This window comes from Labeo rohita, chromosome 22 (assembly GCF_022985175.1).
Source record: "Labeo rohita strain BAU-BD-2019 chromosome 22, IGBB_LRoh.1.0, whole genome shotgun sequence".
In the NCBI taxonomy this organism is placed as follows: Eukaryota; Metazoa; Chordata; class Actinopteri; order Cypriniformes; family Cyprinidae; genus Labeo; species Labeo rohita.
In genome coordinates, this window is record NC_066890.1 from 41,057,629 (window position 1) to 41,075,044 (window position 17,416).

The window sequence follows — 17,416 nt, forward strand, 5'->3', positions numbered from 1 at the left end:
ACTCTTCACATACACAGAGCTGAACATATGTGAGTCTGATCTTTTCCTAATGATGAAAAAAAGACTAGTCTCATTTCAAAATAATTTAGTTTTGTAAATGGTAATTAAATACAGTACAGTTGTGCATTTGTCAATCTATCTATCTATTTTCCATATTGAACTCATCCCTTAGTGTCTACTTGTGCAAATGTAAAACTGTTACAGAGTTCAACAAATACATCAAACATCATGTTTTATGATTTATGTATATATATATATATATATATATATATATATATACACTACCGTTCAAAAGTTTGGGGTCAGTAAGACTTGTAATAGTCTTTAAAGTAGTCTCTTATGCTCATCAAGGCTGCATTTATTTGATTAAAAAAACAGTAATACTGCAAAATGTTTTTACAATATAAAATAATGTTTTTTTTTATTTTTTTTTATTTTAACATACTTTAAAATAGAATTTATTCCTGTGATGAAAAGCTGAATTTTTATCAGCTGTTACTCCAGTCTTGAGTGTCACATGATCCTTCAGAAATCATTCTAATATGCAGATTTATTACTAGAATGATCAATGTTGGATAATATCAACAGTTGTGCTGCCAAATATTTTTTGGAACCTGTAATTTTTTTTTTTCAGGATTCTTTCATGAATAACAAGTTTAAAAAGTACAGTGTTTATTCAAAATATAAATATTTTATAACAATGTAAATTATTTATTATTAACTTTTAATAAACTTTTAATTATTAACTTAATACACCCTTGGTGAATAAAAGTATTAATTTCTTCTTGCCTCAGCCCAATCAGAAGTACCGGTACTTACATAGAAACTTACACATCTGAGCCTGATAAAAATGCATTTTTTAAAGAAAGACGTCAGATGGATTTAGCTGGTTTTGCATCTGAACTCTTCATATATTAGTCAAGTTCTTTCATAGACCATTGTAAAGAAATTAGCTAACACAATGCTATAATGTAAGTAATAATTACCTTTTAACAGAAGCTTTTTTCTCATGGAAGTTTGGCATGCCACCTTTTGAATGGTGACTCTTCACAGACACAGAACTGGACACATGTGAGAATGATCTCACACTAATGACGCACAGAGAAGAGAGAAACTACTTGTATTTAATATTGACAAGCATGCTTTCTAGTCATTCAAAGAAACAAACACATAACAGTTTAAAAGGTAACATAATTCTTTTTTTTTTTTACTGTCTCAAATTCGCTTACCAATTCTTTCAAGATGTCAACAAAGGAAAATCATCTATACAACAAATACAGCAAACATTTGGAGAGCCGTTGCCCTACTCCTTGTGTGCAAATTAAAAAATAAATAAATAAAAATAATAATAATAATAATAAAGAAGAAGAAGAAGAAAAAAGTAAAATAAATAAATAAATAAATCAGAATATTAATATTTTAATTTAAAAAGAAACTTACCTCTGTTTCTGTAAGTAATTCATCTCAAGAAAAAGTCCTTTCCTCGCTCCTCGGATACAGCAGCTAAACAGACTGGTTTGTGAAAACATCCAATCGTTAAGTATGACCTAAAGATGACAATATGTTACTGAGATAAGATGCCAATAAGATTTTTTTTTTTCGTATATTGGGCTATTGTATACTTTTTGTTCTTAAAAATAAATAAACATGGTGTAACAGCAGTATAATAGACCGTTTGCAACTTAAAGCACGCTTACATATACAGTATGAAATTCCTTTTCATTTTTACACAAATAACTGTAATCGAGATAAAATTAACTTGCAGTCGTGTGCACTAAATTTAAAAAAAAAAAAAAAAGAAGAAGTAGAAGTAATTCCCTGTACTTTACGGTTGTTTGTGGCGTAGTCCGATTCCCACGCAAATTTCAGTCTCTGGTAAAACACCCCGTGTCGTTAAACTGCTATGTGTTTGTAGATTTGGATGACGGCTAACAGACTGGCCATCCTAATGTCCTCATTTGCTAAAGTACTTCTCTTAAAGTTTGTCTTGTCCACTGACGTATTGAGCGCGCGTTGTTGAGTCGTATTCTTCTTCTTTGAGGTTTAACGGCGATCCAAATCCAAGTTATCCAAGCCATCCAAGTTTTGCATTACCGCCACCTTCTGGATTACTTCCCTGCAATATTACTCCAGTTTATTTCCTCCGGTCCTCACCAGACCCGTTCGAATCAAGAAATTACAAATATTTCTGTCTTCCATTCACACCAGTTTGCAGTATGTGCGTTGAGTGTCGGGAGCTCCCGCTGATATATTTGAACTCCTTCTGTTGATTGTATAAGTTTGAGAGCTGCTTAATGTTTTAGTCATTAGTTCGACTTGATGCCATGTGAAACGGACGCCTGTGTGAATATCAACTAACTAGAACATGTAGGTGTAAAAAGAATGTTGAGATGTCTCATATAATTAAATTTACTTATATGTCCGCTAATGTTAAATTTGGTAGAGTCTGAGCTAAATGTATTAAGAAGTCCAATGAGCAATGTTCTATGCTTTTGTACAGTCCGCTGTTACTTTCGTTTTCATTCCTCATGAATTTTACTGGCGAGAAGCAAACAGCTGAACAGGTTCATGCTGCCACCTGCTGGACTGCATTATTATGGATAATTACTAAAGTTCACTCTCTTTCTTTAATTTCATGCATTCTTGTAAACTCAATTATAGGAGGCCTATGATGATGAACTTAATTTATCCAATCACTTTTGAACGTCTTTTTTTTATTAAAAAAAAGTATATAAACTGTATATAATGTTTTATAAAATATATAATTTTGCTTTATATTTAGCTTATATGATCCTTATGCATCATGTACAAAATATACAAATGTAGGTTGGGAGTAAAAGGGAGTCCAAGACAAATAAGAATGACAGAGGATAAAAACACAAAACCTTTAGAAAACTAGTTTAAAACAAATGTTCATTCAGGAAATGTAAGTGATATTGACTCACTAGGATGCAGGTTGAATCTGACTCAAATCTGTTTTCTGCACTTGATGGTTTCAGCATCATCCTCCTAAAGTACAGGTAAGTCTTGACAGTTATGGGAATCACTGCTGTTAGTTTTATTTAATCTGAAGTGTTTGATTTTTTAAACCAGTGCTGACCTCAGTTTCATGACACTTTACAGTGTGAATAAGTCAAATTTTACAGAAATGTGTTTTCAGGATCTTCACAAGACATTGAATATAAAGTGTTTTTGTTTAAACTGTTGAAGTGATTTGCATATTTTTACATATGTTACTGACCTCAGTCTCTCCAATTTACAGTGAATTCTTCAGTATGTCAGATAAGTGTTTCACTCCATTGTTTTATTTGATTTTCACTCCTGTTGCCCTTACACCCTCACCAGAGCAACGCTAAAATGACACTGTAGCAGAGCTGTGTCCTTTCCACCTTAGTTTTCTATCTAACTATCAACTTTCCACATGACGAACCTCCAGAGAAACCTGTAAATCTTATGGTCCAAAACCATCTCTAACCAACAACTCATGTGGAGCAATCAAGAAAGCAAGGACACCATCATCATAAGAAGGTGATGGATTGGGTACATCATGCAAGATAAGAATTAAATTAAAATGAATTTCTTCTGCACATTAGATGGAAATGAAAGAGAGAAAGACCAAAGAACACCTTCCATCAAACAACTGGAGCCGAACTGAAAACCATAAATCACACCTGATAACATTACATTATCACTAAGATAGTGATTAAATAATTTGGGAGCCTCCTTCAGAAAATGTTCCTGTATTTTTACAGTAAGTTACTGGCAGCAAGGTTGCCAGAAAGTTACTGTATTTTTTGTTTTACAGCAATGTACTGTAATGCAGCTTTACAGTATGTAGAACAATGTACTGTATAACTAAAAAAAAAGTGTTGTACTGTATTTTTACAGTACTTTGTAATTTTGTTTCTACTGTAATTTGCTATTGTGTAATTATTATTGTGTATTGTGTAGTTGGAATAGTACATAGAAATAGTTAGTAAAATTGTGATACTACTATAATTCAAAAACAATATTACAAATCAAGAGACAATCCAAACATATTTACAAAAGTATTTTTATTAAAACATTTCAAAACATTTTAGTATGGTGTTTGCTACCCAGAGTTCAGTGCATCAACAATTTACAGCCATGAAAGCATTTTAAGTGTGCAAGAATATGAATGAAACAAACACATGCATCTTGAATTGGGAATCAATGTTCTAAGAGAGAACTTAATTAATCTTAAAACTATTTAAAAATTAAACTTAATCTTAAAATTAGCAAAAACAATAAGTGTCTCATAACCATCACCCCTAAATGCAGGGCATGTGGATGGTGGCAAACAGGCCACTGACCCTCTCTGTGAAGTTTTCCATTTAAACATCATTTTGGACTGAATGAAGCTGTTAACATGCAGGGTTGATGGCCATCACTCTGCACCACTGTCCTCATCTTCTGCTCACTCCCTGACAGTACATTTATTTCCATCAGTGGTGAAACTGAAACACAGTCATGAAACACTCACAAAGACAAAACCTGTTATCACAGCACCAATACAAATGAACAGACAGTATGGAGGAAATAGTGAATGTAAAAAAAAAAAAATAATAAAATAAATAAAAACATAAATATAATTTTTTTTTTTTTTTTTTTTTTAATAAGAGGGATTATCATACAAAATGCATGTTATTGTTAATTTAGTACTGACCTGAATAAGATATTTCACATGAAAGATGTTTACATATAGTCCACAAGAGGGAATAATAGTTGAGTTTATAAAAATGACCTGTTCAAAAGTTTATATATTCTTAATAATTTTCTTACCTGAATAATCCACAGCTGCTTTTTTTTGTTTGTTTTTTTTTTTTTTTTTTTTTTAATGATAGTTGTTAATAAGTCCCTTGTTTGTCCTGAACAGTTAAACTGCCTGCTGTTCTTCAGAAAAATCATTCAGGTCCCACAAATTCTTTGGTTATCCAGCATTTTTGTGTATTTGGACCCTTTCCAACAATGACTATGAGTTTGAGATCCATCTTTTTACACTGAGGACAACTGAAGGACTCATATGCAACTATTACAGAAGGTGATAAATAAATAAGAAAAATGTACACATCTTCCTCATTCTGGTCAAAAGTTTTCACCCCCCGGCCTTTAATGCATTGTGTTTCCTTCTGGAGCAACAGTGAGCATTTGAACCTTCTGTAACAGTTGCATATGAGTCCCTTAGCTGTCCTCAGGGTCAAGAAAAGTGGATCTCAAAATCAAACAGTCACTGTTGGAAAGGGTTCAAATACACAAAAATGCTTGAAAAACCAAAGAGTCTGTGAGACCTGAAAGATTTCAGTGGGAATTTTAACTGTTCAGGACAAACAAGGGACTCATGAACAACTTTCACTAAACAAAAACAGCTGTGGATCATTCAGGAAACAGCACATTATTAAGAATCAAGTGGATGAAATCTTTTGAATGTGGTTGTATTTTATCAATTCAACTATTATTTTCTCTTGTGGACTATATGTAAACATCTTTTATTTGAAATATCTTATTCAGGTTAGTACTAAATAAAAAATAACATGCATTTTGTGTGATAAGCCCTATTATTTAGATAAAATAATGTGTTTTACTTGTCTTTGTTGACTAATAAAAAGATGAAATTAATTTAAATAATAAAAATAATTGCCCTTTTCCAGGGTGCTAATGGACCACTAGATTCTTATTATCATAGATTATTTTTATCAATCCCAATACATGCTACAGAAAATGTTTTCTTAACGTAATTGTCCACTAATCATATTCTTATTATCATAACAGAAAATGTTTTCTTGAACATGGCAGGTATGTTTTCATGTTTTCATGTTAAGTAACTAGAGGGCGCAAGGAACATTATGTGTTTCATACCCTGCACTTTGATCTTCAGTGCAATTACTAAATGTAGTTACATATGATTTAAAATAATCAAATATAATAATAAGACACAACAAAAATAACAAAATTCCACAAAAATGTAAGTCACAAGCCATGTACAGTTTCCTTGAAAAATAATAATTTTTAGAAAAAAAAGTGCAGAATGTCATGCAAAGTGCTGAATTAAATACTAGCATGGAGTGAATATACACTTAGGATTTTAAAATCCCTCCAAATACACACTTACATTAAATTGTACACAGAACATACGGGTCAGTTTATGTCTGCTCAGCAAGAAAACTCTACAGGATGTGGTCTACTGGAACTCAAAGCAACAACAACAAAAATAAAATAAAATAAAGTTCACTCAGTATGAAATGAGAAATGAAAATAACAACACAAAAGTCTTTTTGTGAGTCCTGATTTGTATCTACATACTAATGTACTATTGATAAAGAGTTTTGGCTGGATAGATTTGGAAATAATGGAAAGGTTTTGTTAATGCTGTTGTTCCCCAGACATGGTCTTTAACCACAGTGAACAGAAGATGCTCAAAATAAACCACAAGAACTGAGACAATCTGCAAACATTAGCTTGAGATCAGAGAAGAGATATCCATTTAAGATGACTTACATTCTGTGAATACAGAATCTTAATTTTAAAACACTGTCCTGTTTGTTTGGACTATTTAAATTCAAAGTGATGAAAAAAAGTGAAATGAGAACTGAAACAAAGAACTGAAATATACTGACCAATCACTAAATAAATAAATAAATAAATAAATAAATAAATTGCTTAATGCATTTAAAGGTATTTTTGCTAACATGAATCACATGATATGGCTTCCCTCAAAACAGCTTTACTGTGGAATAAAAACTGTAAAAAATATATATATGTTTCTCTCTCTCTCTCTCTCTCTCTCTCTCTCTCTATTTCAAGATAAAAAAACACTGATTCCACTGAATGCTCTTGAAGCTCTAGCAGCTCAGTTTCTGAGTCAAAGTGAAACCTGCTGTGGTCTGAGTTTAATTCAGTTTAGTGGCAGAATGACCCAAATGCATGTGGCTTCTGTCGGGTGGACAAACGTCTTGCTCGCGTTTACTATTGCATGTGTGCGGTTGACTGATGGGTAATGTGTAATGACATTATTTTCCTTTAAGGAAACATGAGTTAAATGTTTTACAAGTGTATTATTATAGGATACAAGAACCAACTGGATTTTGTATTTTTTAAATTATTTATTTATTTATTTATTTTTGATTAAACTCGCATTTGTTTGCGGATTTATGACTGCCTTCTGTGACAAGAACGAACCCATTTTTTCCCTGCCATTTTAAGTTAACTGAGGACTTTGCATTTACAGCAGTATTCATCCTGGCACCGAATATAACCGTGTTTACAGTATACCATGGCAAGTCTACAATTACTCCCTAAAAAAGACTAGAAACAGCCACTTTTTTTTTTTTTTTTTTTTAAAAGCCACCTTAAAACACATTTAAAATACATCTTACACATTACTTTGAGACCCATGATGATTCTCGTTGAAAAGTTAAGAGCACAGATCCAACTTGCTGCAGATTCAGTTAGCGTTTTCCTCAGAGTCAGATTCAGAGTCGATTCCCGTCAGCACCTTCACCACGCAGGGGCTTCTTCTGAAGCTTGTTACCACCACCTACTGCTTTAAAATTTTGTCAAGTAATACATTCTATCAAAACTCACATCAATGGCTCGCACTTGTTACGGATCTGGTTGGTGAGCCGCGGACCGCTCACCACCAGATGTTGCTCTCACTCTGTTTGCACACACGGGCTGTTGCACTACACCCCGGACTACATTATCCATCAGCCACTGCTCTTTTCACCTGCACCAATCTGAGACAGTATAAAAGCCCTGGTCTTCCTGTCACACATTACCGAGTATTGTATTGTGTTTACAGTCATACAAAGCGTTTCTCCCTGTCATCCTGTGTCTAGTTTTCGTGGTTTGCTTTGCTGTATCGTTTAGTCTGCCCTTCACGGATAACGTTCGCCGCTGGATTGACCCACGCCTGTCACAGATTACTCCTTGTCTCGCCGTCCACATACCTGACTGCCACTGTTTGACCCTGCCTGCCTTGACCATGTCTATGTCTCGTCCTTTAAATAAAAGTATGCAGATGGATCCGCTCGTCTCTCGTCTCTCTGTAACAGCACTAATGTTGAAACAATTAAAAAAATAAGTAGAGTAAAATTATACATTTAAGTAGTGTCTCATTCATCAACAAGTAGTTCAGATTAATTAAAACAAATAAGGTTTTTTTAACTCAAAATCTAAAAAAGTCACAGGAACTCAAAATATTTAAGTAGAACTTTTTTTGAAAATTAAGTTTACTGTACTTAATCTATTTAAGTATTTTGTTTGTGTTTACAATCAATTAAAGAATTAGCAAACCTATAAAGGAAAATTTTTTAAGTGTAATAAGTGTTCATAAGTGTTTGAGGCAATTTAAAAGTGCTAGAATGCTCGGATACTTGGGATGAATTTGCTTTATTTTTTTTTTTCCTAAACTATACAGTAAAATTACTTGAAAATGAATACAGTTATAGTCAGAGGGACTGTGGAGTCAATCGAAAGAATAAGCAAACCTATAAAAGGAAATATTTTTAAGAGTCCAACATACAGCAAAAGCAGTAATATTGTGAAATATGTTTACTATTTAAAATAACTGTTTTCTATTTGAATATATGAAGAGTTCAGATGCAAAAGCCCCCAAATCCATCTGACGTATTTCTTTAAAATTAGCATTTCTTTCTGGCTACTTTGTATATGTTTCTATGTAAGTACTGGTACTTCTGATTGGGCTGAGGCTGGAATTTAACCAGTTTGAAGTAAAAGTTTTTGAAGGACGTATACTATATGTCAGGAGCATTCACTCAGTATCATTATCTCATTTTTGACCGAGATGGCTTTTAGCTGGTTTTGCATCTGAACTCTTCATATTTTAAAATGTAATTTATTACTTTGATGAAAGCTACATTTTCAGTAACATTACTCCAGTCTTCAGTGTCACATGATCCTTCTAAATCATTCTAATATGCTGATTTGCTGCTCAAGAAAAAAATATAATTATTATTGTTGTTGTTGCTGTTATTGTTATTTAAAACAGTTGAGCAATTTTTTTTTTTTTTTTTTTTTCAGGATTCTTTGATGAATATAAATATCCAAAGATCAGGATTTATTAACTTTTTTTTTTTTTTTTTTTTTTTTTTTTTTTTTTTGAAAGACATCATAGAAAATAATACATCTGTTTAACAATAGAAATATCCAAAGATCTGCATTTATTAAAAACATGTTTCTTTTTTCTTTTTTCGAAAGACATTATGGAAAGTAATACTTTTTATTTAACAAGGATGCTTTAAATTTATCAAAAGTGATGATAAAGACATTTATAATGTTACAAAAGATTTCTATTTTAGATAAATGCTGTTTCTTCTGAATTCTAATCCGCTGTTTTCAACATAATAATAGTAATAAATGTTTTCTGAGCAGCAAATTAGAATATTAGAATCATTTCTGAATGATCATTTGACTGGACTAATGATGCTAAAACAATCAGCTTTGATACAGAAATAAATTTAGTTTAATCTGACAAGACAGCATTCTTCTGTGTAGGTGTTGGTCCTGCAACTGGACTTGTTTTAGAGAAACATTATTTTTCAATAGGAAATTTAACGTATTAATGTAAACATCAATGTACTTTTAATTCACACCCACAGACACACTCTCATTTTTATTTAGCTGCTGCAAAACTGACAGAACAGTGCGGCTGTATTTACACTGTTTTCACACACACATCTGTAGGGGAGACTAGGTACAGTTGGTACACTTTTTGCTTTTTCCGTTACCACACCAAAACTACAGACTAAAAATAAGTGATGTTTTATATGTGTAACGAGGATGCTGAAGCAGAATTAGAATCCATGTGCGGAAGTTTATTGAAGATAGCAGCAGCAGACAAACATGTGTAAGCAAGCAGTGGGTCAGTAACAGTTAAGCAGTCCGATCGGTCAACAATGCAAGTTTCAATCCAAAAAACAATTGTGATTAAGCAGGCTCTGGGTCCAAACCTTAACATCAGTCCAATCAGGACTGTCAATCAAACAATCCAAAAAGGGTAATCTGTGAACTTGTGAATCAAGAAACAAAGCAGGATCATACACAAACAGTCAGGCAGAATAATCAATGGAAAAAGCTTAGTAAGGCAGGTGAACTAGCAATACTTCACAAGGAGAAAGCACATGGTCACTGTTTAAATAGTCACAAACAGGAAGTGAATGTAGAAGCAGCAGAGGGAGCGCAGGCAGTCAGTATTCTGGTGAGGGCTCCCTCTGCTGGCTTGGCATTACAATATGACATTTTCTTTACTTGTCTACTAAAATATTAATAATTATTAACATCCATAAATAGGTTATATTTGCCACAATTAGCTCATAAACTCAAGTAACTTTTTTGTTCCAACTGTACCCATGTCGGGTACAGTACCCAAGTACAGTGAGACACCCATCCGAAATGCAACAGTTTTTATTTCCATTCAGTATTTTATTTGATTATTTGTTAGATAAAAATAGTTACGTTAAAAGTAATTCATTTGTAAAACATTGTACAGTAACAGCAAATAACTGCATCCACACAGTCTGAAGACAGAAAGAGAAAGAAAAAGGTTAGGTCTGTGATGATCTTCTAAGGTTTTGGATGATTTGTTTGCCATTTCTGACAACAATTTGTCATTTGAAAGCCACATTTGTAATTCTGTTTCTGTTACCACTACAACTACACCTCACTACAAGTGCTTTACAGACACCACTAAGTTATATAAAATTGTCTGTCAACTAAAGACAAATTCATTTTACATCAACTACAAAACTTCTGAGTCAATCTCACCCTTCTGTTGTTCATTGTTCACTCAGTAACTTCACAAACAGGTTTCATTTGAAAACATTAGTAAACTAAACTACATAAGATGAACTAACAATGAGCAATGCCTTGAAAGCATTTATTCATCAGGTTGAATTCAACACTTAAAAACATTAAAACATTCAAACATGCAGTACTGTAAACTAAACAATTGCAAGTGAAAGGCAGACAGTCTGCTTTAGCAAAGATTGTGTGCAAACGTCCAATAAGATAATCCTAATTTAGATAATTTATTTAGACAAGCGACAAAAGTATTTTATTAAGCATAACACATTCAAAAAAGTTTTGGAAAAGGTAGGTTATTTGCTTTAATGTGTCACAAACCCACTCATGAACGTCAGTCTGCTTGCCACCAGGGGTCGCTGTGACATTCACATCACTCTGACTGTTACACCACACCCCGGACTTCATTCTCCATCAGCCATTGTGGCTATCACCTGTGTCCAATCAGAGTCACTATTTATACCCCGGACTTCCTTTCACTAGTTGCCGAGTATTGTCTTGCATTTAGCACTTGTTGTGTGTTACCAACTTTACGGAGCCTAAGTCAGTTTGTTTTCGAGTCTAGTCTAGTTTAGTCTTGTCTTGTCTTGTTCTTGTCCTTAGTCATCCGAGTCTTGAACCCACGCATTGTTATATCATCTTGTCTGTTTCGCTGCCAGCCTCTTGATACTTTCGCCTGGTTATCTGGATCACTCTGCCTCTCCCTTTGGATAACGTTCGCCGTGGATCGACACTCGCCTGTGTTACGGAACACTCTTTGTCTTGCTGTCTATATACCTGTCTGCCATTGTCTGACCCTGGCTGCTATAACCATGTCTTTGACGATGTCCCGGAATAAAAGTTTGCAAATGGATCCGCCCGCTTCACGCTTCATTCCTCACTCCGTAACATAATGCTTCACCAATCAGGGAATTTGGGCTTAATGCAGATTGCAGTACAGAGTATATATACAATATATGTATACTTTATTAAATACTAGCATTAAAATTAAAGCAGTTATGAACAGTTCTGTTGTCACAAATAAACATTTTTATATAATAAAAACAGAAATCAGTAAATATGATCATTCAACAGTCACACGTTTAACAATAGGAGAATTAATATGTAGAGGTTGGACGTAAGGTGAACACCCATTATTATAGGGGTTAACATCATTTGTGTTGACTACAGTGAAAAAAAACAAAACAAAACAAAAAAAAACTTTACAATTATCTTTTCATTGCCTCTAGGTTGTATATCAGTTTAGTGTAAGTTGTATTCAGCAGTGTCAAAAAGGGCAAAGCATGCGAGGAGTGTCTGTAACCTCAACAACCCAATAATCTTTATAATTATGACTGCATACATAAAACATGGCAAAGCTTCATCTGTAACACATTAGTATGGACTAATTCTTACTAATAACTAATTGCACATTAGCATGCATATTCCTAGCATATTGGCTGTTTATTAGTACTAATAAAGCACATTCTGCATGACCATATTCTACATCCTTAATTCTACCTAATACCTAAACTTAACAATTAATAACTATTAATAAGCAGTAATTAAGGGCTTACTGAAGCAAAAATCATAGTTAATAGTTAGTTAATAATGAGAACTTATATATAATAATAATGCTTCATCAGTGAAGAAAAATAGTGGGTGAAAAGAGAAGTGAGAGGAAACCTCAATATTCACCTTACAGACCCTGTTTCCAAAAAAAAAAAAAAAAAAAAGAAAGAAAGAAAAAAAAAAATCCATGAAATAACACCAATGCTGAAATGTGAAATAATAATCATAATCATAATAATAATAATAATAAAATGGAGTCATGATCATAAAACCTGGAAGCATTTGAAGCATCAAACCACTGTGGACAGTTTTGTAGAGAAGAGTGAGAGGCTGATTCCTCTGAAGCAACTGGCAGATATTTTGATTGACAAAATTCGACTAGATAATATTAAAAAGGCCTATGAATCTATTCTGGGAAGGTTGGAAGCTGTATAAATGGCAAATGGTGCTAAAACACCTTAAATAAAAAACCCTACTAGGTTATTGATATCTTATTAATTTATTTTTTAATAACATGATCTTTTAAATTCCACTGAAAACAAATCTTATTACATTTTTGGTCACAGACAATGTATGTTGAAGGGGGGGCATTAATACAGTGCATTAATACAGAACAGTAAATAAATCACTCTAATGCACACTAGTATTCAGATAGACCGTGGTATATGTATTGTAAGATCTAGATGATGTATGATGACGTGTAATGGTATAGTGGTGGTGTCTTTTAGGGGAATATTTTCACCCCTATCCCTTGACACTCCGTTTCAAGGGACAAGAGGAAGGGGTAGACGTAGGCGTAGGGGTAGGTGAAAGGGTATAAAATACAATTGGGATAGGTTAAAAAAGTGACCGCATGCCACTGCTGTACATTAGCAACAAACACACACTAACTTAATAAAATATAATAACAATAATCAATATGCTGTGCATAAAGACTTACTATATATCATCTGATACATTTACATTTTTATTGGTACTTGATAATCACATTTATGATTAGAAACATTTGAATTGCTTTATTATGAATTAATTTAATCCAAACATTGTTAGATTTGTAGGTTTTATGCTGAATAACCAGCCAGACTCATCCTAACTCTGATCAAAATCTTCTTCCTCCTCTGTTTTACCTTTAAATGAAGCAAAGTGATAATTTAGTTGAACACTAAAGCAACATTAATCACACAATATCATGTTTCTCATGAACATGCTAACACACATGCTGCATTATCTAATTTGAAAGTATGAATTTCTTCTAAACTGTATGCATTTAAATCATTTAAATCATTTAAAATAGTAGTAAGAAATAGTACAAATAATAATACACAGTGCATATAGAAAGTATTCACTGCGCTTCACTTTTTCCACATTTTGTTCTTATTCCAAATTAAATTCATTATTTTCCTCAAAATTCTACAAACAATACCCCATAATGACAATGTAAAAGACGTTTGTTTGAAATCTTTGCAAATTTATTAAAATAAAAAAACATGTACGTAAGTATTCGCAGCGTTTGCCATGAGACTCAAACTGAGCTCCACTGATCATCCTTGAAATTTTTCTACAACTTGATCCATCTGTGGTAAATTCAGTTGATTGGACATGATTTGGAAAGGCCTGTCTATATAAGGTTCCACAGTTAACAGTGCATGTCAGAGGATAAACCTAGCCATGAAGTCCAAAGAATTGTCTGTAGACCTCCAAGACAGGATTGTATCGAGGCACAAATCTGGGGAAGGGTACATTTTGGAACCACCAAGACTCTTCCTAGAGCAGATTGGTCACCCTGAAAGAGCTCCAGCATTTCTCTGTAGGGAGAGGAGAATCTTCCAGAAGAACAACCAGCACTCTGCAGCACTCAGTTCCAGATGGAAGCCACTCCTCAGTAAAAGGCTCATGACAGGAGTCATTGGAGTCTGCCAAAAGGCACCTGAAGGACTCTCAGACCATGAGAAACAAAAGATTGAATTTTTTGGCCTGAATGCCAAGCATCATGTCTGGAGGAAACCAGACACTGCTCATCACCTGGTCAATACCATCCCTACAGTGTAGTGGGAGCATCATGCTGTGGGGATGTTTTTCAGCAGCAAGAACTAGGAGCTTAGTCATCAGTGTTGGGAAGGTTACTTTGGAAATGTAATGGGTTACAGATTATAAATACTCGATTTAAAATGAAGAGTTCAGATGCAAAACCAGCTAAAAGCCATCTCGGTCAAAAATTAGATAATGATACTGAGTGAATGCACCTGACACATAGTACACGTCCATCAAATACTTTTACTTCAAACTCACTAAATTCCAGCCTCAGCCCAATCAGAAGTACCAGACATAGAAACCTATACAAAGTCTGGCTAAAGAAATGCTAATTGTAAAGAAATACATCAGATGGATTTAGAGGCTTTTGCATCTGAACTCTGCGAATGTAATAAGTAGTGTATCGTTTCAATTACTTTAAGTAATGTAGCATTACTTTTGATTACTTTTTGATTACTTTTCTAAATTTCTAATATTTTCAACTGTTAATCATTTTGAAACATTTAAACCAGGCAGAGTTAACCTTAAAGTAGCATTCAACACTGATTACTGTCAGACTTTCAAAATCCTTTATCAGTTAAACTAAGATTATAATAAGTAAGAGAAAATTTCACCACATAAATAAATAAGTACTAGTACTTACAGTACTAGTTTGTTAGTTATCTTAAAATCCATTACTGTGTACTAAACAAAATGGCAGCAGCTGCGTTTGTATGAGACAACAGAGCGAGTCCACAATACCAGGATGACAGAATTAAGAATCTGTACACATAATGTTGAATTGAGTTTTAATATTTTATTAGCTAACCAAATGCAAAGCTTCCACCAAGAAAAACTTTCAAGCATAGTGCCAACTTCAGCTCCGCAGGTCTGTGTTATTAGCTTTTACCAGTTGTTATCGGGGAATAACATACCTTGGAATGTCATGACTGAAGAATCAGAATCAAGCATTTCACAGAGCAGTGTAATAATTTAATTTTTAGCACAGCCACCACAAATTCAGACTTGACACCTAATATTTACTTTGAGATCATTCTGTGGTTAAATACAGATTTGAATCATAACAAGAAATAGTTTAATAGCTATGATACAGGTTTTGAAATCAAATGTTTGCATAGTTATGACAGGAAACATTGGCATCTAACAATGCCTTGGAAAAAACAATGAATCTTAAAAATAATAATAATAATAAAGGTATATGCATAAATCCAAACAGGAAATAAAACAGTTCAAATAAGCATGTGTCCTAATCTTTGTCCTAAACTCCCGAAACATTGGTGTCTCATTTTGGAGCAGGCAATGCAATTTATGAAAGCAGTCAATTAAATCTGTATGTGTGTGTGTGTGTGTGTGCATCTGGTATTTATCACCTTATGGTGACCAAATGTCCCCACAAGGATAGTAATACCAGTAAATTTTTACCCTGTGGGGACATTTTTTAGATCCCATGAGGAAACAGGCTAATAAATCATTTTTTTTTTTTTTTTTTTTTTTTAATTTTTTAATTTTATTTTTTATTATTATTATTATTTTTTTTCAGAAAGTAAAAGTGTACATAGTCTCCTGTGAGGGCTAGGTTTAGGTGTAGGGTACATGTAGGGCTATGGAATATATGGTTTGTACAATATAAAAACCATTATGCCTATGGAATGTCCCCATAAAACATGGAAACACAACGTGTGTGTGTATGTGTGTGTGTACTTGTTTTTGCTACATTTACAATAGTAAAACCGGCCTGCGGTCCCAACAATGATTAAAAAAAGTAAATGGTGTTTATCTGAAAATGTGACAATGCAAACATGTTTTCTGTAAGGGGTAGGTTTAGGGTTAGGGTTAGGGTTGGGTTAGGGTTGGGTTAGGGGATAGACAATATCATTTAGTCAGTATAAAAAATATAGAAGTCTATGGAAAGTCCCCACAATTCACAAAAACAAACGTGTGTGTGTGACAAAATTCAGATGTAACCCCTTTCTAATTATTAACATTTTTCAAAAGTAACTAATTACACATTTCTTTCTCAGTAACTGTAACTAATTACAATTACATTTATTTTGTAATTAAATTACATAATTCTGTTACATGTAACTAGTTACTCCCCAACACTGCTAGTCAGGATCCAGGGAAAAGATGAATGCAGCAATGTACAGAAACATCCTTGATGAAAACCTGCCCCAGAGCACTCTGGACCTCAGACTAGCGTGACGGTTCATCTTCCAACAGGACCACGACCCTAAGCACAAAGCCAAGATAACAAAGGAGTGGCTACGGGACAACTCTGTGAATGTGATTGAGTGGCCCAGCCAGAGCTGCTACAAAGATTTTTTTCACATACTTTTCCTGATATACAGACATCACAAACTTTTCTTCTACTGTAGACACAGTAATGAGTCTCTTATGTGGATCCTCACCTGATGCTTATTGTTCTTCTTCCGTAGATTTATACCACTCGTTACACACACCGATGATCTGTCTCTAGTCTGTAATGTGAAACCAGAAGAGAAACTTTTTTTTGAGTAAAAACAGGTTACATTAAATTGCTATTATCAGATTAATTAGTGTCTTACATGATCTTACATATATCTAATATAATAGACTTTCACTACTCAAAGCTGTTAGTGCAAAATGTTTGTATTGCAAGTGTAAAATAATGTGACACAAAAACAAAGACAGCTGTGAGCTGAAGCTGGAATCTGCACTGATTTTACCAGTATATTCCTACAATCTGACCAAATCTTTTTTCAGATCAAAATTATTCACTATTACTGATGTAATTAATAAAGCAGGTATTTTTCAATAAACTTGTGGATGTGTGGTTTTGTTCTCTTTCCTTCTTTGTGTTAAACATCATTTTAATTTTGTTCTGACACAATAAGGCTTTTTTTTTGAGAATAAGGCTTTTTTTTCATATACTTAAAATACATCTTATGTACCAAATATAAATGAAGCACAAAGAAACTTTTACTCACATCAGTTTACAGTTTGAGTCTCGTAGCAC

The 17,416-nt window shown here is 33.4% G+C and overlaps 1 protein-coding gene and 1 long non-coding RNA gene across 3 annotated transcripts in view; both read right to left on the reverse strand.

The window, feature by feature from the left end:
- LOC127153661 (uncharacterized) lies at positions 1 to 2,197 on the reverse strand. Of its 2 annotated transcripts, none has more exons than XR_007825310.1 (4): positions 1,830 to 2,197; positions 1,441 to 1,512; positions 987 to 1,088; positions 1 to 46 (listed from the first exon to the last, which is right to left on the reverse strand). It is a non-coding gene; the product is annotated as an uncharacterized LOC127153661 (long non-coding RNA). The 2 variants fall into 2 exon arrangements; XR_007825309.1 differs by having other exon boundaries at positions 1,825 to 2,197.
- Positions 1 to 17,416, reverse strand: part of LOC127153655 (uncharacterized) — a 547,126-nt gene that overhangs the window by 414,693 nt on the left and 115,017 nt on the right. The window lies entirely within an intron of this gene.